Source organism: Oculina patagonica, chromosome 14 (genome assembly GCF_052425735.1).
Source record: "Oculina patagonica isolate OP01 chromosome 14, crgOcupat, whole genome shotgun sequence".
Taxonomy (NCBI): Eukaryota; Metazoa; Cnidaria; class Anthozoa; order Scleractinia; family Oculinidae; genus Oculina; species Oculina patagonica.
In genome coordinates, this window is record NC_135771.1 from 2,222,372 (window position 1) to 2,244,799 (window position 22,428).

Genomic DNA, 22,428 nt, shown 5'->3' on the forward strand with positions numbered 1-22,428 from the left:
ATTTTTACTTCATCTCAACAAAAATGGTTTCTTTTTTCTGAAAATTGATACCGTCGTTTTAATGTATACCGCCCCAATTTTTAGCTTTATTTGCATTCGAGAGTCTTAATATAAACCATGACACTTTAATATCATCCCTCTTATCATGAAGATTGTTCTTGTGAAGATGTTTTCCAAGATCCATCAATTAATCTTTTGTGAAAACTGTCCATCATAAGAGGGATTCATTAAGCAGCCGTTGTCACCTCGCTTTTGTTTTTCTTTCTTCAGATTAAAAAACGTATGTGACACGGCCGCTTTGAAATTTAATCCATTTATCAAAAAGAAAATTAAACTTTTCTCGTTGGACACAAATGACAACGGGAAGAGTTTTATTAACAGATGAAAAATGAGGCTTAACTGAAATGGTACTAAAGCAAATCTTCGACGTCTTGAACGAAATGCGTCAACGGTTCCTGGAGTTAATTGCTTGAACAAAAAGGAAGGTTTACAACCTTTTTTACGATATTTTGAGATGGATTCAGGTTGTTTTCGTTTTTCAATACTTCTTCTCTTATGGGCAAGAGGAATTTATACAGGTAAGCATTTTATACCGCGTTTTGTGCTTTGTTTTCTAAAATTTGCAGATTTCATTAGCTTTTCCAGATAATTCCGACAACGACGTCGGTTAAGTAGTTTAAGCTGTTCGTTTTTATGCTGGGAAAAGTTAACGCTAAGCATAATAAACGCGTAATCCTATTCAGTACGGGGCAAGTAAAATGTTATCATTTTCACTTTTCTTCACGTATACAGAACGAAGTTGACACGAACTTCTAAAATGATAAAATCGAATGAACTACGTACACTATCCAAAACAATTACCGAGTAACACGGCTTAAATAATAAAACGAAAATTCGCGCGCCTAAAAGGAAAGCTCACTTTAAAATTCACAAATGTTTCAAGCACTGTCCAAGAGCTTTAATTTGCGTGAAAACGCCATTAAAAGTAGAAGTCTGGTTTTAATTTCAGTGTTTTCTGGCAAGGCAACACTGATATGTCACTATAATACTGAAAATGTCCATGATCGTTTGCCGGTTTGCATTGTACAAGTTAAGGATATCATTAACCGAATGTAAACTAGTGCTTTTGTTTTGTTTGTTTTTTATTTTGCCTCATTCGACAAGGTAAACCGATATCCTCACAAGGAAAACCTAGTCTGACTCGTATTAGTTACTCGCACAAAATGATATCAATTTTATCACTATAAGATATATCTTGAAAGTATCTGTGGTTTGAAGTAGTGTTCCATTTTTTCTCTCTTTTACTGATAAGGCCAATTCTACTTTCAGAAAATCGTCACGTAGCAGAATTGGTAAATTATGTTTTATCGCGGTTTTCTGGTGCAGCAGCTGTTATTTAATTATACAACATTATACACAAAATATATTCAAAGCCACACAGTGAATGATGTTGAAGCCACTTTAAGTGAACGGCTAGACCTTTTATCCCATTAAAACTAGAGAATATTTCTAAGCAGGAGTTCAATTTCCGATAGAATATATAAGGGAAACAAATATTTATTTCTCAGTTCAAGACAAAATGGCCGTCAGCATCTGTCTTTGCGAAGAGGTAGTTTCATTTTGCAAATTTCCAGTTTCAATTTACATAGGTGCAAGAAAATATCGAAAATTGTTTATAACACGGTGAATGTAGACCGCAAAAACAAACATATTTATTCAGTGAAGCTGTTGCCATCTTGTTGTATGTTAAGATCGTTTTTTGCTTAATCCCATTGCATTTGTCTTAAAGATATGCTGTAAAAGGTATATTGATGAAAGTTCTCGTATTTAAATATATTCAAAGTGATGCAGCAATAATGATTCTAACGCGATTCAGAGACAGTTATCTTAAGTAATTACGCATTTTTTATTCTTATCGCCAAAAAAATTCTAAAATACATCCTTCCATCCCGAAATTATTGGATATTTTCAAATAGTTTGCTTGCCTCGTCAGGCAAGCAGTATTTAGGCGCATTTACGGCGTGCACGTGCTTGCTTTTCGCTTATAATTATTTAAAAATATAACCCAAAAGTAAAATTTGAAGTATTCAAGAAATTATAAACCCTTGTTTGAAAAACTTGTCGTATCAATGTAAAGGAAACCAGGACAGATCCTAGGCTACTTAATTTTTGTAGTAATATATGGAAATGGGAAAGCGATTTAAATATACAGAATCTTCACTGAAATCACACTAGAAGAACTATACACGTTGAAACTTCTTTAGACCGCATGACTGCTAGTCATACCAAAGATCGATCTATTTCTCCTCTAAGTCAAAATTAATGTTATGGGCAGGAGAACACTTAACAATAATGGAAAAATGAAATTACAGTCAAGACCCCATTAAGGACCTAATAATAACGCTAGCAGAAGTTCTAATCGGGTGTGAGCAAACTTATTTACTGTCGGGTCCCAGTTGACAAGTACTGTATATTTGGATGGTGCCAAGCGAGATATAAATGATAATGTGCCGTATCTATAACAAAATTTCGATTCTTATTGGTGCTTCATGTGTTTATGGTCATTATGAGACACGGAATAGCGAAGTGCGCGAGGTCTAAAAATAGAATGCAAATGAATATAACCGCCACAAGGCTAAAAAAAACATCAGCGTGTTCTCATGAGAGAAATAGAAGGAAATTAGGTGACGTTTTCGTTTGATAAAAGTGTTTTAGGAATACCGGCTGCTTTAGAAAGTGTTTCAGAAAAATCATCCGCCATTTCAGTTTGTTTGTCTTAGTCTTGTCTGAGTCGTGACGTCACTCGCGCGCTTCGCTATTGGCGCGCGATCACGTGGACGCCTTATTGTCGTTGTCCAATTACATCTTTTTCTTCTTCTAATTTGGTATTTGCCGTTCACGCATCAATCGCGCCTGTTATTTGTTCTTGTTATTTCTCTTCATCAAATTATTGCTGAAATTCATATATTCATAATAATAAAATTGGGACGTTTAAATCATGAAATTCAGCTCTTGCTTTGTATACTGAGATTAACAAAATACTAAAAAAGTTTCTATTTATTTGACATTTTTATCCTAACTATTGCTCATATTCTGCCATCTTGGTTTTCTATCACTAAAACAGAAGAACTAATTAACTTACTTTATTTTTAGCTTCAAAAAGTTTTTTCGTTTCCTTTTTTACTTGCACTGTTTAATCGTTTAGATATACGCAGCTCCATAACGCATCACTGGACCTTCAACGAGACTTTCCCGTACAAGGATCACGTGACGGGGCAGGAAGCAAAGTTCATTGGCACCACGCGACCATTAAACAACACAGACTACCTTAGTTTAGTTGGCAGATCCTGCTTAATATTAGGATCCTTCACAGATAGTTGCTTGACTAATATGCCAGTTTGCAATTCTGGATATTCTTTGGCATTCTGGTTGCAAATAACGCCTTCTGCGACTGCTCCTCAAATTTTTCTTGGCACTTCAAGAAATAATGCTACTGATTTACAAGGTATTTTTGTGTACCAAACGGAATCGATCCGCACTGAAAGAAGGGTCATTGTGGAGTTTCTCTTCGACGGACTCAGCTGGAAGGTGCCTTTGAAAGTCCAACAGGAGATTTGGGAATTTATAGTTCTAACTTGGAATAAAACAAGTGGTCGCTTAACTGCTTATATGAATGGAGAGAAGGTTGACTCTTCCTCGGCTAGAAATGGAAGTGATGTTTCGAAACATGTGAAATTGAGAGGAAGCTTTCCGGGACAAGTTGTACGTGCGTCTTTGTACTTGGAGAGCGGGGCATTATACGACCAAATTATGGCATGGAATAGATCACTGGACGGCTACGAAGTGAAGAGGGCATTCCAACTGCAAATGAGTAAGTTTTTTGCAATCAGTTTGAAATGTCAAATGGACCATATCTTTTTATCGCGTATTTTGCATCATGCATGAGTCGTAATAAACTCCATGCTTATCTTACTGGTATTCGTAATACTGGTATTCGTAATTGGAAGCTGAAATAAAATCTGATTACTTCAAATGGTATATACGAGTCATGCAAATTACACAATCAATATTTTCCTTCCAATGCTCGTAGTTTTCGGAAACATTTGACAGGTTGTTCTACAAGGGTTCAACAGAGGGTCAGCCGTACCAACTGTGACAGGTTTGGTTCAATTGTTTAGTCAAGCAATATTACGTCTATTATGGCTGTGATCCTAAAATTTCTTTGACGTTTCTATTTTTCAGACGAACTTTCCAAAATAAACTGCACTGCTACAGCTACGACGTTGAATATAACTTGGCAAGCTATAAGAAGAAATGTATTTAAGACAAGAAGTCATGGGTACAGAGTAACAGTATCGAGAGAGAGAACACAGATTGTAAAGGTGTATCTACACAATTCAACCAATCACTATTTCATGAACGACCTTGGTAAGATTCCCTGCTTGTTTTCAGTGTCAATCATAGCTGGTAGGCTAAACTCTGAATTTGAACGTCGGAGCGAACCCTGAGTATACGAGGTTACTTCTGGCACCCAAAGCAATTTCTTTACACCTAGTCTCCCTCCTGGTTTTTCGGATGTCACGCAAAAGGGGAGCGTTGCATGATTACTTGACAAGTAGCATGCAAACATATGCAAATGTCAGTGTGACTTTAAGGTGCATTGTAACTGCTTTATGCAAGTTTTCTTTTTAAAATGGTACGGTAAAACTGACCTTGTCTGCAAGAATTTAGTCGGTGGAATCTATCTTAAAACATTTTAAAACTATGTCTGTTATCATAGCATTTGTTAAACGTTGCTTTTATCTACTTGTTTCCAGTACCAAACACCTCATACAAGATCCGTCTTTGGAGAGAAGATAGTGACGCCAGAAAGCGCCTTGGAGCTCTAGTTTGCCGCACAAGAGAAGGAGGTGAGGAGACTCTTGTTCAGGGTTAGGCTTGTCAAAATGTGCATGGTACATAAAAAACCTACCGTCAATAAAAACAGTATCGTTGTCCACAAAATAATATTTCTTTAAGCCACTGATCTAGCCATGTTACAACAATTTTTTGCTTAACACATACAACAAGTGTACATAGTGACATGGGGCATTCACTATTTTCAAAACCACTAACTTTTCAAGCTGCGTCATTAAAATCAATGTACTCATTTCTTTATGTTCTGTTTTAATATTTAGTGCCTACAAAAGTGCAGAATGTGACAATAGTTGCACAAAACTCAACTTCCCTATTGGTGCAATGGTCTCCGCCAGCTCAGATAAATGGAATACTCCAAGGTTACAATATCAAGGTAAGAAGGTTAAGATAAGAAATGTTTTACAGTCATCAACATCAACAAACTGATACAGTGCAATGATGCCTTTAGATGTAAGTTGTTGCGTTACGGTTCTTTTGCTTGATACTCCTGGTAGGTTTTTGTTGTTGTTATTTACTGTTGTCTTTTTGTAACGTGCATGTTGTTTTGCAATGTTTCTTTTCCGAATTTTGAGGGAAACTAGACGTCTTTGCCCAGATGGTACCCAGCCTCTGTTATTTTTATTTCACGCAGAGAGTTTGACCTGAAAACTTATTTTTTTTTATTTGAAGCTCTCCATCATGGGAAAAGATAGATACAGGCTTATTGCAGTCAAAGGTGGTGAAGAATACCTGGTAACTCATTTGATGGCTGATACTGAATATACAATAGCAGTACAAGGTTTTACGTCATCAGGAGTCGGTCCGCTCTCCGAAAGCGCAATGGCGAAAACTAACAAAGTGCCAACTGTCACAGGTATGATAAGTAACTTTCATTCCACTCTCAAGATATAAATTCTCCTTTCTGATTGTCATACAGTGTTTTCCATATAAGCTATTAGTAGAAACTCGGCTGTGTTCTATTGGAAATCCGCAAATCTGATTGGTTCTCCCACTGATTTCTATTCGCCGATAGAAAACAGTCGCGCGCTCGCGTAGCTCTTTAAGCGGTAAATTTTCTTGATTTTGGTCTTCAAAGTGCACAATATTGTAGGTTTTGGATTGAAATCCTTCAGAGTTTCTACTAAAACAATTAGACTACTCGCCCTCGTTTTCTATGAGCGATAGTCAACTCGGCTGCGCCTCGTTGACTATTTGCTCATAGAAAACTCGGGCTTGTAGTCTAATTGTTAATGAGAATTTAGTGCTGCTTCAATCACAAACTCATCGGGATCGTCGGCCCTATTCAGTCGGCGCAATTCCCTTAGCGCGACAACCAAAAATTGCTACGGTTTACAAACTTCTCCGTCAACCAAAATTTAACAAAATAGCGCTCAATTTCTCAGTACTGCTATCACTTCTCTGCGTCCCAAACTATAATATGGTTTTGACTGGACCCTTTTTATTATTTGTTTTTATTCAAAACAGAAATGCCCAAAAGTATTAACGCGTTTGCTGTGAGTTGGGACGCCATTAACGTAACGTGGACACCGCTTGATAGAAAAGAGGAAGTGATGTCATACGAAGTAAAGTACTGTTCCATTGAGTGCAGTACTATTGAAGTTTATGACAACTCAGTGTTGGTGAAAGGTCTGCTTCAATACACATCGTTTACAATCATGGTGCGAGGTCGAAACGCAAAGTATGCAGGTCCGTGGACGACCTCTAGAGAGGTCAAAACATTAGGTCAGTACGGTTACCTTATATTAGATAACGATAATGATAATAATAAGTCCGGACTTGAAATAATAATTCTCCCTTCTAATGATAAGTTTTGAGACTTTGGTAGTCATAAAGAAAATATCAATTGTTTTCTTCTATTAGATTTCGATGAGTGCAGTGGTCATCATTCATGTAGTGAGCATGCCTTATGCATAAATACAGCTGGCTCGTATGAATGCAGGTGCAAGTCAGGACTTACTGGTGATGGATACTGGTGTGAAGGTTAGACACTGTTGTAAAGCAGCTTTAAGTCATTTTTTTGTAAAAATATGAAGATACCTTATTATAGGAAATTAACGCTTCGTGAAATTAACGCCAATTTCAAAAATTCGCGTTAATTTAAGTCGCGTTAATTTTTGTTAACATTAATTTCCATGACCTTAATGTCCAATATTTTGGCCCTAATTTCTCGATACAGTCCAAACGTTCTTGACTCCCATCAAAAGGCATTATTTCATCAGGGTAGAAAATCTTCCGGTAAAAAATTGTGAAAACCGCTCGAGGCGGTTAGATTTCTTCGCTTAACACCTACGTTTAGTATTATACGCCTAGTGTTGAAATAAACTTGTTCCTATTGTCTCAACAAGTTTTTTTGTGTGTTGTCACGTTAATTTCCTTCATTTTGAAATGTTCCCCCCCCCCCCCTTTCGAGTCAATTTCCTTTATTGGGAAATATTTTTTTCCTTCAATTCGCGTTGTGCCTTATAATTTTAATTAGCATGCACAAGCGTTAATTTCCTATAATAAGGTATACCGGTATTTCTAATTTGTTATTTTAAGGCCCCTTTTGATATCTGACCAACCTCAAACTAGCCGTAATTACGATGTATGTAAGAGAAGAATAAAAGAAAACGTTTGAGAGAAATTTTCTTTAACATTTTCATTTTTTATTGTTAGTTGTTTCAACTGATAGTTCTGATGATGACTTCTGTAAAATGGAGGTGTTCAGAAATATCACGTGGATGCGAACACCTAAAGGAAAAACAATCAAAAGGCCTTGTCCGTACGGGTTCACAGGTACTTACATTCCTAATTTTGATTAAGCTGCGCTGCTTTTTTTTCGTCACTTTAGTTTTAATCCATTGCGTTTCAAAAACTTTGCGGTAAAACTTGTAGTTTTGCGTTCAAGTAGCAATTTAACGTTATGCAACATGAAATATATCTCAAAAATTAGACGGGAAATAACTCAGTTAAGACCGTTATTAACAAAGGAGCTAATGTTTAAGAAAGAATTTTCAACTATTCTAGTTACAATGTCGTTCCGATCCGATCAAACAGAAGTTGTTATCATTAGAAAGCGATAAGTAAGTGAATAAATCTTAATTTTTGTTCACTGTAGGAGAAGCTTCGCGTACCTGTTCAGCTGAGAATAAAGCGTCCTGGCATAAACCAGATTTGACTAAATGTGTCTCTAAACGTTTCAAGAAGCTCCAATATCAGGTGATTCTTTATTGAAATTACTGATTTCTTCAAAAGTGTCTGTTCTTTTTAATTGATGTTTCTTACATTTGTTGAAGACAATCGGATGATGGGATTGAATGTTGGGGGCGTGTTTTATTTTACAAGGGGATTTTACAAAGACAGTCACTAAAGATGCTTAAATTTGGGTTTGCAATGTAATCCAAAGATCTATCAGACTTTAGTTATAATTTATTAAATGTTTTAATGTGGGCTTTTTATATGCAAATATTAAACTAATTGATTATTATAAATTATTTAATTAACAAAAAGTGGCCAAAACTATTCATAATGCATTGATCACGAGTGATTAAACTAGACTTCGAAAGAAATGCAGCCAAGTCTTAATTCATTAATGTGCTTCAAGATGCACACATCATCATCATCATCATCAAATTTGACGATTCTCCTCAGATCAACTCGGAAACGATCAATTCTGACACTGCAGTATCACTGGCCAATGAACTGTCGAAAATCACGAAACCTGCACGTGATGAGCTTGTGGTTAGGGGTGACCTACGCGCCGCTGTTCACATGTTGGAGACGCTTGATCAAAAGACAACAAAAAACGTTACGATGAGTAAGGAGAAAGCCAATGCGTTTATGGAGGTAGGTGTAAGTTTCAACCATGTTTTGTTTTATTATGAAGCAAGTGGTACGTTACGACAAATTACTAGTCAGGGAAGTGAAAAGACAGATCCGTGATCTTGTTGCTTGGTAATTGCTGTATAAAAGAACATAACATTGTTGAAGCCACTATGTTTTGTTATTTTAATTACATTCACGCATGGCCAGCCGACATAAGAATGGTGGTACCCTGGCCGTATTACAAATGCATGTTACTATTAAACTAACTATAAACTAAAGAAATCGTCCACCACACGGAAATCGTAGTAGACATCGGAAAATGAAAAGGCGAAAAAGCTGTCAGTCCGACCTATTTTAAGCTCTATTGCACTTGCATCCCCCAAGTTAGTAGGTTAGTACTCTTTACATCGAAAGCACTGTATTCATTTATCTTTTCTTAATTAGCAGTTGTACTACAAATTACTCTATTAAATGGTGGTCGTTTCAAATTAAATTGATTACACTAATTATTATTTTTTTCCTGTAGAACGTTGTTCAAGTGGCAAATAACCTTCTCGGTGGAAAAGCCATGGAAGCATGGCAGGACTCGTCTGCGGTAGGCCTTCTCACTCATTTTTTTTCTTGTTAAACTGCGGGCGATTAGATTGATTTACCACCAAATTCTTAAAACAAGCAAATGTAAAATAATCAGTGAGTAAGGCAAAAAACAGAGCCTGGGCCTGAAATAATCAAAGCAAATATGTAATTTCTTGTGGGCCGCTATGAACAGCTGTAAAATTTGCTAAAATGAAAATGCTTCGATTAATTTTTAGAATAAAGATGTAATGAAAGTAACTTTCAGTTGTAACCATCGTGACAAAGAAAATTTTTGTTTTGTTTGTTGTTTCGATAGTAATTCGTAACATCTTAACGGTTAAGATGTTACGAATTACTATCGAAACAACAAACAAAACAAAAATTTTCTTTGTCACGATGGTTACAACTGAAAGTTACTTCTTTCTTAGAAAATATTCATCTTAACCTATGTCGTTTAAATTTATCGTTCGTTCCTTTTTTGTGTATTTGTTTGTTTATCAAGAAATCCCGTTCAGACGAGGCTTCAAAGCTCCTGACCTCTATAGAGAATATAGCCCTGATGACTGCTTCCGTTTCAAACAGCAAAAATACCTCCAATGTGAAAACGTCCAATGTCGGTATGTAGTATTTGACACTTACTGTAACGTGTTAGTCAATCATCTAAAGATTAGAGCACTGTTTTTAATCACAGTAAACGAAACGAAAGACAACGAAAGACGCATAAGAAAATCCTTTTGCTCATGACTTACAAGAACACTTAAAGAAATTGCAAAGTTATTTGTCAAGGGTAAGAGCTGACGTTGTCGAAGATCGTTTCATTTCACGCATTTACAAGCATCTTTTCATTTTGTTAATAACTTCAGTTTTAAGGTTTCGTTCATTTGGTAAGCAAGATTTCATACCCGAAAGAGTGGCCTTCTCTGCAGTGGATGATGGACCCGGAAGTGGAATAGAGATGCCTGCATCAGAGTTGCACAGGGAATCAAACAGTACAGATTCAGGTATAACCTTAAGCCAAAATTTGCTTCTTATTTTACATCCAATTTTAAGAATTAGGTTAAACCATTCGATACTAACTGTTGCGTGTGAGCCGCGTGTTTGGCATTAGTCTTTTGCACCGTAAAACTGAGCGGCAAAATGCCTGAGTATCTAATAGCAGGTAACAGGAACTTTAAGGTGATGTGACAGCGTTTATAATGTTTATCCTTATCTACAACGAAGTGCGCAACCAATAAGAGTGCGTGTTCGAAAGAAAGGCGGTGTATAAATCTTGATCTTATATTTTTTTTATTCTCTGTATGTTTATCTACAGGAACAAACAGCCACATCGCTTTTATCTACTTGAACAACATTGCAGAACTGTTGACAACCGCAAGGTGTGGCTCTTCTTTTCGTTGACGAGTGTTTTATTTTGGCAATTTTATAAAATTGCCGCACTAACAATCCATTCTTGTACTTTTTCAGCTCTAATGGTACTCAAAATAACGGAGAAAAGAACGAGAGTGATGCTACTGTTAACACTGGCGTTATCTCACTGTCCACCAATCCTAAGATATCTGGGAACTTTACAAAACCTGTGGTGATTACCTTACAAAACAACCAGGTGAGAATAAAGCATAAGAATATTTTCTGCCCTCAAAGTTGTAGCAATTCTACCATGTCATTCTAATTCCACAGATTTTCTCCTCGCAATATTGGCCTATGGTTATCCACGGCATTTCCGCTTTCGCTGTGACATCAAACTGGGCGGTTTGCTATCAAAAACTACTGACTCTACATTTAATTTATTTATCCATGTGTCTATATATATTCACTATTTTTGTTTTTTATTACAAATCGTTTACATATTTAACTGTATTTGGCAAATTGGCTGAATAACTAAATTAAATATTTCTGATGTGCTTTATCTTTTTTCATAGAGTGACGAAAGCTTACAACCCTCATGTGTCTTTTGGAAATATACAGGGTTGGTATAACGTTTTATTATACCACTAGTTAAGAAATTCCAAAATCGTTTTCATGTACGTCATAATGTAACGACTGTCCGAAAAAGGGCATTAGAAAGTAACATTGTAGTGTCTTGCAGTTATTTGATCCCTTGGGGCGCGTTATGGCGGCCACGAGTTTTGCTAGCTCGTTATTTTTAAGTATTTTTGTCTTCTATTTCCTGCAATAAAAAATTCTAGTCCCGTCAGACAGGGAGAAAATAAGCTGGAAAGAGTCCTTCGCAGACTGATATCTTTTAATGTTGAAATGCTTCAATGGTTGGATTTTCTTTTTTGCTAGGGATGGTGGCTCGTGGTCCACAGAAGGCTGTTACGTAAATTTCGCCAACTCAACCCACAGTGTTTGCCATTGTTATCACTTGACAAGCTTCAGTGTCCTGATGCAGCTCACACCAGAGTCCTACGAAATTAGGGTAAATACAAGAAATCTAGAACGAGTGCGACTACAGTGCAATAATTATTGGGACACACTTTACAGCATACAGTTGTAATACAGTTATTAGGTAAAGAGCTCCATAAGCATTTCTACGCATCCTCGCTTCAGTTACGCAGCCAGATAGGCGGCGTAAATAAGATGGTGTTGCAGCATCCTACTGCATTAAATGATAATGCCTCTCGATTAAGTTTTACGCACTGACTACAATGATTTTGATTAGTTATTGGAAGTCTTAGAATATTTCTGCATTGGTACAATGATTTTGATTAGGAATTGGAAGCGTCAGAATATTTCTGCATTTTGAATCTCAGTTGCTTCTTTGCCGTATATACTGAAAAGCTCTTTTGAAATGAATGTCATAAAAGCAAGACAAAAGTAAGCGCATCTGGCCAATTACAACAGAGAAAGACAACCAAGTGACCAAATCAAAAATTTGAACACATAACCGGTGTATATTATGCGCGGGAAAACGCTTGTAAGCCAAATGACGATTTGTTTCGATGGTTTTGTTCCACGGGTTGGGATAAGCGTTACGTAATACGAAGTGTATATCATTGTCCTGTTATCAATAACCTTTTTATTTTACTTTTAGGGCACTTATCACGAACTTGCACTGAGTCTCATTACATACACTGGCATCAGTATATCACTAGTCGCATTGGTGTTAGCTCTAATAACGTTCTGCTCATTAGCGTAAGTACATCATTAATTATAACCCACCGATAAATTTTCGCGCGCGCTCATTGGACAAAACGAATCACGTGGTACAAAATTGGCGCCGGGTATTTAACAATTATTCGCCGAAGGCGAAGTGAATCACGGCGAATATTCCCCTCTTCGTCTCGGGGAATATTCGCCGAGATTCACGAGCCTGAGGCGAATAATTGTTTTCTAATTTTCAGAGGTGAATATCAAGAACTATAAAGTAAAGAACTAAAACACGGAAACAACAAACACAAAAGCTCGCTTGAATACGTATAAACAAGTTTAATTCATTGATTGTAAATCCGAATTTACACTTTAGTTTAAGTAAGAAAACGAAACAAAACAGACACTACTAAAAAGAAGATTTTAGTACCTTTGTCTAATCGTTGGCGACTTCTGAGCAATTGTGTAAATCCTCTTGAAATAAGTCGAGTGGCTCTGATGTTAAATATACCCCGTCCGATTCGATATCCGTCGCCCGATTTTATAAAACAATGCAAAACAAACGAAAAGTTACCTTTTCAGGTCTAACTTTTTAATCAGATCACAGTGTTGATAAATTATCTAAACCAATCAATTTGCATTTTTTTTCAACCGCAGCTACGCCGTGATTGTCATCATGGTTCTTTTTTCCTACTGTGGAATGTAAAAGTACTACGGTTGTTTTTATATGTACAGTTCATGTGTTCTTAACACCCGTCGTTTTTCACGATAGTATAATAAAAGATTTTTTTTTTTTTTTTTTATTGATAATCAACACTTACAAAATAGAAGATAAGATTTAACCTATACTTATGTGCAATAGAGTTTACTTTACAATTTAGTTTCTCAAGGTTTTTTTTTTTTTTTACACCGTATACTAACACATACAAAATTATAAGTACAACAGGAGTATTTTTTACCTTACCTAACTTATTACTTAACTTTACTTTCTAGACGTTCCTCGCTTTCCATTTTTTTTGAACACGTAATCTATTTCTAAAGCGATATATTTTTCAGTTTCGTATTTGATTTCTAAAATTTTTTGAAGTGATAAAGTTGGTTTAATTCCTTCGTTACAGGTCCAAAGATACGTTTTTCCTAAAATTATTATATAGTTTACCAAGTCCATCCCTCCTTCAGAATCCAATAATACATATAGAGCCGCACTACCAAGCCTATAATATTCTCACCGATCAAAAAATCATAAAAAAAAGTATGATAGTTTCTGACCATTGAAAAAAGTAAGTTAGATTCGCCTTTTTCAGGCGGAAGAGAACATTGTATTGAAAGGAGCGACAAGGTTCGCTTGCTACCCTCAAAGGTAGAAGGTATGCCCATGATTGATCTTCTCTCAAATCAAATCTAGACCGAGTTTATCCCATTTGCTAGGATATTATTTTGATTTCTACAATAACTTTTAGAGCAGCTAGGCCGCAAGTGGGACCAGTAAATAAAATAAATATAGTGTTTTCTTTAAAAAGCAGGTCTAACAACTAAGTAAGCCTATAAAAAATAGTCCTGCCCTCAATCAAAATTTCTTATTATTCCATAAAATTATGTAACCTCTGTCAGGGTCTGCGCTTTCCTAACAGACCACCATGATAAAAGTTCAAGGTAAAAGGTTGATGAAATATTTAATTTATTTACATCATAATGCATTGAAAGAAAAATAATCCTCCTTGGTTCCTCAAAAGATAATTGAGGTAAAGCTTCCAAAAGCCAGAGCCCCATCCAAATCGTTCAGCCAGCTTAACTTAGTGCTTTTTCATTTTCATAGTCGATCATTTTAAGATAATAATAAAAGATTTGCTACTAACAATAATGACATATGTTTCTAGCGGTAATAACTGAGTATAACCTTTTTTATTTCCTTGCAGATTTTTAAGATCGAATCGTAATTTTGCTCACATAAACCTGGTATTATCTCTTATCTTGGCTGAATTACTGTTTGTGGTCGGTATTGATAAGACACAGTATGAGGTATGCCATCATATAAATACTAGTTACACAACACTTTCTCGTGGTATAATATGGAATATCCCACGAGTCACTTGTATTTTCTCGGTATACACACGAGCCTTTAGGCGAGTGTGTATGCCAAGAAAATACAAGTGACAAGTGGGATATTCCATAGTATACCACGAGAAAGTGTTGTGTAACTATTTTATACCATGCCATAGAAAATACGCTTACTAAATTTCGTCGAGAATACAGTCGCAGCGCACTATGGGAAGGTTGGGTTGAATACCGTCGAATATACAACGGCTTTCCTGTATTCTGATTGGCTGTATTTTCTATGGCATGGTATAAAACCATAGTATCCTTGTCTAAGTCTTAAAAAGATAAGTGTAAAATACCCCTTCTTACCTTTCATTTATTGTTGTTTTCTTCTTATTCAGACTGGCTGCTTTGTGATTGCCGTGTTTCTCCACTATCTTTTTCTTGTTGCATTTTGCTGGATGGCGACAGAAGGAGTTATTCTTTATCTGATGTTGGTTAAAGTTTTCCCAACCTCTGGTGAAGGTCCCAAGAAAAAAGTATTCTTTGTCTGCTCTTGGGGTGAGACATGCTATTATTCTGCATCAAGTTAACAACCTTGCATTGTTCCCAATATAGTGCACAGTATACAGAAGAACTTAAGAACTCGCCGTGGTCTGTTGCGACTCCTTTATTTGATTGGCCGTACAATGGCCCTAAATATTCTACGATAGTCAATGAACGCGCACAAGGAGTCTTTAAATGCGGAATCTCCTTTCATTTATATTGCAGATATTACTAATATTATTTCATTCATTGTGAGATAGAGCAAAAAAAATTGCTCTCATTTTGTGCGAACAATAGTCACCTCGGCTCATCTACATCGCAATTTTCTAGAGTTACCATGTTGTGAAAATGACAGAATGAATTTCGCAATTGATAAGATAAAGAATCTTCATGTTATAATAATAATAATAATAATAATAATAATAATAATAATAATAATAATAATAATAATGATAATAATAATAATAATAATAATAATAATAATAATAATAATAATAATAATAATAATAATAAAAGTATTTTTATAGCGCCAAAATCCACTAATTGCTCATGGCGCTTTACAATAAAAAATATTAATAAAATGATGTTAAAAAGTTAAAAACTCTAAAAAATTTAAAAACGGATATTTACAAATATAAGTTCAAATGTACCTAAAAAAAAATGTTGTATTATATATGACCTTACAAAAATCTTTTCTTGAAGGAATTCCTATAATTCCCGTGGTTACAGCTATTCTGGTAAATCAGGAGGGATACACAACGGATAGACAGTAAGAGATTGCTTGAGTTCGTTACTATAATGATTTTCATTTGAATGTCTAAAGTAGTACAGCTTTGATTTGGCTTTGTATTTGCTAAGCTGAACATGTATAATTCAATGTACGTTTGCAAAGATCTTTAGTAAGTAATAAAATAAAAACATTACTTTCTGAACAAATTAAATAATCAAATCACTATTTCGCTTTCGCGTGTTTCACCGCGTATGCTGTACATGCAGGGTTTTTTTTGTCTTGGGTTTCGAAAATTAATGGTGGCCCTAAACACCTTGCGTAAGATTTTAAACTTTTAAATAAGAAAATGCTGATTGCAATTTGATAACGAGAACTGGAGGTCGCTGAACTCGTTTTTGAGTAAAAACCAAAATAAAATAAGACGTGCTTTAACAGCAGAACAGTATACTTTTTATTTTGGTAAATAATTATTGTTATAACAACAACGGCAATAACTGTCAAACACTTGTTTACCATGATTGGGTATTCGTTTAATATTTTTGTTGCACGTGGCACCAGCTGATAAAAAGTATTAGTATTGATCAATCAAAGTATACGTATATATGTGCTGGAAACTCTTACCAACTTAGCTTGGCTGTGAACTCTTCTTTTCTTGGCAGCTGCTGGTTGGCGGTTGAAGATGGTTTCGTATGGAGCTTTGTCGGTCCTGTTTTGTTTATATGTGTGGTACGTAAGACTAGTAAAATAGCAAACAAATAATCAACCGTAACCATAACTGAGTTATTTGCTATAACGCCATTTGACAATAACTGCTAGCGCAAGCAGAATTAAGGAGGTATAAACTGGTGAAAACGAAGACGAAGTGAAGTGAAACGAACGTTAGTTCAGTCCCACATTTCTTTTTTTGTACCAGTGTTTCATTGCTTTCAGTTGCATGCGCTTCCCCTTTGCACCTGTTCAGGACTCAAGATATAGACTAAAAGGTTTTCCTGCAATGAGGCCGTACGAGAGATCCAGGGACAAGATTTACGAGAACAGTCACAGATTACAATATCATGTAACTGCACTGCGGGAAATTGAATTATAAAATAATATAACCAATTATATTAGTTACGGTATGCCTTGCACATTGCTCATTTTATTTTCCTGTCATTTCAGTTGAATCTCGTGTTTCTAGGGATGACGTTTAGGGCAATGGCATCGCGAACCGCTAAGCAACCCTCGCAAAACCAACAACAAATGCGGTAAGGAATTGTAATTATTTCAGCTGATTATCAAGTAGTAAAACATGGTGAATACCAGTGGTGGGCCGGGACTTGCATGCAAGGTTGGTTGGTTGGGCTGCCTGCACCCAGGGCCTTCTGCATCCGCCACTAATTACGCATGAACAGTTACGGTTGTTTTTTAGCATTAGAACATGCGAATTCTTAATTTTCACCGTTGTTACTGTCGTTTTTTTCTTCGCGTTGGTGGCCAAGCAGTCAACGTATGTTATGCAGCTCCCAAGAGTGACCAATTTGATTTCTCCTTAAAATATAAATTCACTATCAAAAAGACCGGTAGTTAGAGTAAAGAAATCCAACAAGGGGCGTTGCTGATGCAGCATGGCACCATATCCAAAGATCAACGTGTACAGTAACATACCTAGTGGAGTAAGAACGGCCGAAATGTGGAAATAAGACCCCAGTTTATGATCCCATCAGCAATTGAAATAGTTCTCGTAGATCTATTGATCAAAATGCAGGCATGAATGATTCTAGTACATCCTCAATAATGTACTTATCTAATCCATTTAGTTTCTATTAGTCATCTTAAAATTCACCTCCCACGAGTTCCACTACTGATAATATTGCTATAATGTAGTTCCAGTAACAAGCCAGGCTCACAGAAGTCCATATGTCAACTGTACACTAGTACAATACGCTAACTGTTAATGAATTGGCTTACAGTATTATTCTGAGCAGTAGCAAACAGTTCAAACCCCTGATTAAAGAAGAACCTAATTAAGAAACTCGTCAGTCTGATTTTCTACTAAACACCCGATATATAAGAACCTATTCAACTAATGCCTGATTCTCTTGGTCATTAGGTACTGGGCCAAGGCATGTGCAGTGTTAACTTGTCTGTTAGGCACGACTTGGTTACTAGGATTGTTCTTCTTGGGCAAAGCAACGGTTGTTATGGCATATCTTTTCAACATTTTTAACGTCTTGCAGGTGAATGGAGCAGCTTTAAGGGAAAAAGGCTCGACAATTTATTTTCCCTAATATCGACCAGGCCTGTCCCGATTGTGCTCGGCAACCTTTTTGCGGTTCAAGCAACTCTGAGTAATTTTGTTTTTCCGAGCAATTTTTGAGCAAAATATAGGTTTAGGGCACATGTCAAGCACGAAAAGGGCAACTATTTCATAGAAAACATCAATTTTAAGAATTTTAAAAAATATATACCAATTTTTAAACATTTTTTTTTTTAAAAAAACTTAAAAATTGTTTTTAAAAAAGCTAAGGTTCAAGCTATTTCGTTTTGACCGATATTAGCAATTTATTGCGAAGAACGAAAAATAAAGCTCTTAATTAATATATAGGTAGCAACTTTTGAAATTTAGGTACTACAACTTCTTAGATTTTTGGCACTTTTCAGCAACCTTTTGGCATTCCAGTGAGTAACTAAATTGCAACTCTTTTTTCTTTGGAAGCGAATATCTGCCCGTCATGTTACTTATGTTTCTTTTATTTTTGTTACGACTTCAAGGGACTCTTCATCTTTATTTTTCATTGCCTAGCGGATGAAAGGGTAAGTCGCTTGGCTACTATACTTATGGTGCGCTTCTTATGTGACTTTACTTACAGGCTATAGAGCGGTTTTCACTGAGTGTGAAAGTTTCGCGTTTGAATTGTTTTGCATTACTACGCTCAATGATTGGTTTAAAATTCTCGCGCCACTCCAGCCCAGAAGTCCGCCATCGCCTCGCTTGCGCCGTTCCGCGCTCGGCCGCTTTTTTGCTTCGGTTTTATTGGTTTCTGATTTTCTGTGTTTTTTTGATTGGTAGAGTGTATTTGGTTTTGGTTTTACGACATTCAATTGAAAACTGCTCTAACTGAAACCGTTACAATTACAGAGCCAATCACTTAAACCCTTCACGATGTGTTATCCAATCAAAATACGAAACATAAGCAGTTTATAAGACAACCCGTACTGAACAGCGCTGGAAAGGTCACATGCACATACTTTAAAAGAAAGTGATTGACTGTTGAGGTTTATAATTAATTGCGGTATCGGTTAAATGTTTTCACGAGTTTCAATTCTCTTTTGCTTTTAGATTCGCGCTGAATACAAACGAATCATTTCTTGTCATGGAAGTCGAAGGGATCACCTTCGGAACGAAGCGGTTGCAAGATCTAGACATAACAAATATTCTTCTACCATGGTGAGTATAGGAAACAACTGAATATTCAAATGCAGCAGACAAAGCAGACTGTTCGCTCCGCGCGCTTGGGAATTAGAAGTCGGCTGCTATGAAGACTAGCACATAAAGGGCATCCAGCATGTAGGAACCCAAACAGTGCCTGTAAAAACGAGGTGTCCTGCGTCTTACGCGGGTGTCTAAACGAATATTTAAGGAACGTTAATGACCACAACGGAAATGAAAGTTTCTGTACTGATGGGAATCATATATTGCTAACCCAGAAACAAAATCTGAAATCGATTATGTGTTTGAATTACAGTCGTCAAGAATTGCCGAAAAGAAAGTCAGAGTGTCGGAAGGTACAGCCAGCTACGTTGGTCTGTAACGTATTCCTCGTATTCGATTTATCCACGTTCACTAGCATAGTTTCTTCACCTTTTTGAACTTCAAAATGAACAAAATGTACAGTTTTTGCGTAGGTGAAAGAATTTGGTTGGAATAATAAGAGTTTCGATAATCTTTTTGGGTTGCACTCGTGAAAGGACGTCCAGTGATATAGATTACTGTAAACTGTAAATTCAGATTTCGAAACCGGGAAAATCCAGCAGGCAGGTGGTGATGGCCTTTATGCCTTCACCAGAGCCCCGCTAGCCGCCATGGGCGTTGCCCGTGATCCACGACGAGGACGTGGGGCTGGCTTTCTGGATCGCTTTCTAAATAGAAGCTTATTACCGTTTGATCACATTTGTCTAAATTGTGTTTACTCGGTTTCAAATGATTTGAAGTAGTAAAACGGCACACGTTTATTTACCTTCGGTTTACAAAGAAATATTATAATTTAGGAGTAACAAGACCATAATTTATTTTCTTCCCTTTTTTCAGAGAAGAGGTTGTCCCTTGGTGATGATACTGTAATAGCAGAGGCATGTGATTCTTTTGGAGTAGTATTGACTAAGCAAGATCCTATCGAGGCAAGGACATTCACGATATTTTTAGATTTAGCTAAGTTACCTCAGCTTTTTGTACCCAGATACGCCTATTATAGCCAGGTCTCTCAGACATGTAAATCGACTGTCAATACCGCAAAACACAAAAAGCACGAGGAATTTATAAGAAGACCTTCCCCGGTTGTTAACAAATCCTACCCATCCATTCCTCTTCTTGCAGGGCGTACTTAATAAATTCACCATATAGCCTTTCACCTCCTAGGGTTTACCCTGACTAGAGGAGTCACACGACTCATGAACTTATTTTACTTTTCCTTTACTCACTTTTACATACGCATAACCATTTCTTATTAACACTTGCAGTGTTCGGACCACAACCTGGAAATCGCATCATTGTCAGGGGCCGCCGAGAACAATAAGTACGAGTGCTCTAAGACATTCCAGCATAGCCACAGTACCGAAAGCGATCAAGAAGAAATTGTCCAAGACCAAGATGACGAAATCAAGTCTGATGACGTTTTCTTTGAGGATATATCTTCCAGCTTGATCAACATTCGCCAGCCGGGTGAAGCAAAGGTTTCCAGTGACTCAAAGTCAAAGCAAGTATCAATTATTTCAAATCCATTCCAGGATACGCAAATTTGCGTTCCGGATCAGAACAGTGATCAGAATGAAGTGATGAACCTACCAAACCAATTTGATCGCGGCATGCGCAGTTGGCGCGTTATTAATGTAACAAATCAAGACTCAATCCAGGAAACACTCAAGAAGAGAATGGGAATGAGTCGCTTGATTTTCCAGGAGATTTCCATCTCGAGTCCAATTACCAGAGACAATACACAACTACAACGCGACGAGTTTATCAATACAGTCAAAATTCATATCACTCAACCTTTACCCCTGCACGGATTGCATTAAGCGAGAGTAGTGTCTTAAGCAGCGACTTGAGGATGAGTATTTCAGAACTGGAACACGAGTCCGGGTCTGTATTTGACGAAGAAGAGTTATTAACAAGTGGTAGCGAAAGATTCTTCATTAACTAAGATTATTAAAGGATAATATCGACAGGAATGGATAACGTTTATCCAATCAAACAATTTCTTGACAACCATGCAGTTTCTGTGGGCCCCGAGATCATTACGCCATGATTCAAATGATATGCATCCCGACGGACAGTAGCGTGTTCACATAAAAAGGCTAGACACTCTTTTTAACAATTAGACTACGAGCCCGAGTTCTATGAGCGAATAGTCAACGAGGCGCAGCCGAGTTGACTATCGCCATAGATAACGAGGGCGAGCTTTTAGTAAACTTTAAATAATTGCAGTCCAAAACCTACAATTTTATGTACTTTTTAAGCCAAAAATCAAGAAAAATTCGCCCTTTAAAGAGCAACGCGCGCGCGATTGTTTTCTATCGGCGAATAGAAATCAATGAGAGAACCAATCAGATCGCGGATTTCAAATAGAACACGACTGAGTTTCTACTAAATAGAGTTGGAAGAAACCTTTTGATCGTCCCATCGGTATAATATAAAACGATTCTGGTTTACTACCATCATCGATATTATCAGCATTAGTATTTAGATAAAGGAAATACAGCAATAAATAAAGTAGGCGATGCTACTATACCTTAGTCCATACAGTACGTGTAACTAGGCAGCATTAGTGAACAGCATAAAGCAAGATATATTACTCTAAAGACAGTTGACAATAAATATACAGTATTTTACTAACCAAGCGCGGGAGCCGTTTGGGTAGAATACCCGGTCTCTCTCCTCCGCAGAAGCCTCCTTTTTTTTTTCATACAGGCTGGAAATGGGGAGAAGTGAAAAGTAAGCGCGCGGAGCCAGGATTGGATCGAAACGAGAGCGCGGGGGATACGGAGTGGGAAGGAAAAAGGCAACCGCCGCTTCGCGTTTCCCATCGTCCCTCGCGCTCTCCATTTTTCATTTTTCGCCTTTCCCCACTGAAGGAGCCTCTGCGGAGGAGATATATATATACCCGGCCTAAAACTTGGAAAATACTGGACCGGCAATAAAGCATTCTGATAGGCTGCTTTATTCGTGTAAACGTAATAAATAAAGAAAATTATTTCACTTTTACGACATTTGACCATTTAAGGTCGAGTAAATACAAATATGAGAGAGTAACCGTAACTCGTTAAATATTCGCACGTATTGTTGTCTGTAAAATAAGGTGAATACAGATTCAGTTCTTCATTCCCGTCACCTGTGTTTGGCCATGTATTTATATAATAAGGAGAAGTTTGGTGTTGAACACATATGCAGGGAATTAAAGAGTTTTATTCGTTTCATCGGCTATTAAGTTGTATAGTTGTTTAGTTTTTATTCGTAGGATTATTTAGCTAGAGGA

The 22,428-nt window shown here is 36.7% G+C and overlaps 1 pseudogene across 1 annotated transcript; it reads left to right on the forward strand.

Annotated features, from left to right (window-relative positions):
- Positions 1-253: 253 nt before the first annotated feature.
- Positions 254-21,260, forward strand: LOC144637642 (uncharacterized; annotated as a pseudogene). The gene is made up of 30 exons (XR_013567744.1): positions 254-578; positions 3,206-3,871; positions 4,243-4,428; positions 4,818-4,910; positions 5,178-5,290; positions 5,587-5,770; positions 6,382-6,639; positions 6,778-6,897; positions 7,573-7,692; positions 8,015-8,115; positions 8,548-8,742; positions 9,248-9,316; positions 9,800-9,914; positions 10,161-10,298; positions 10,610-10,673; positions 10,762-10,900; positions 11,217-11,263; positions 11,584-11,716; positions 12,332-12,432; positions 14,304-14,406; positions 14,826-14,985; positions 15,673-15,739; positions 16,360-16,426; positions 16,859-16,944; positions 17,790-17,916; positions 18,452-18,493; positions 19,020-19,127; positions 19,426-19,465; positions 19,989-20,077; positions 20,417-21,260. The product of XR_013567744.1 is annotated as an uncharacterized LOC144637642 (transcript).
- The last annotated feature ends 1,168 nt before the right edge of the window (positions 21,261-22,428 follow it).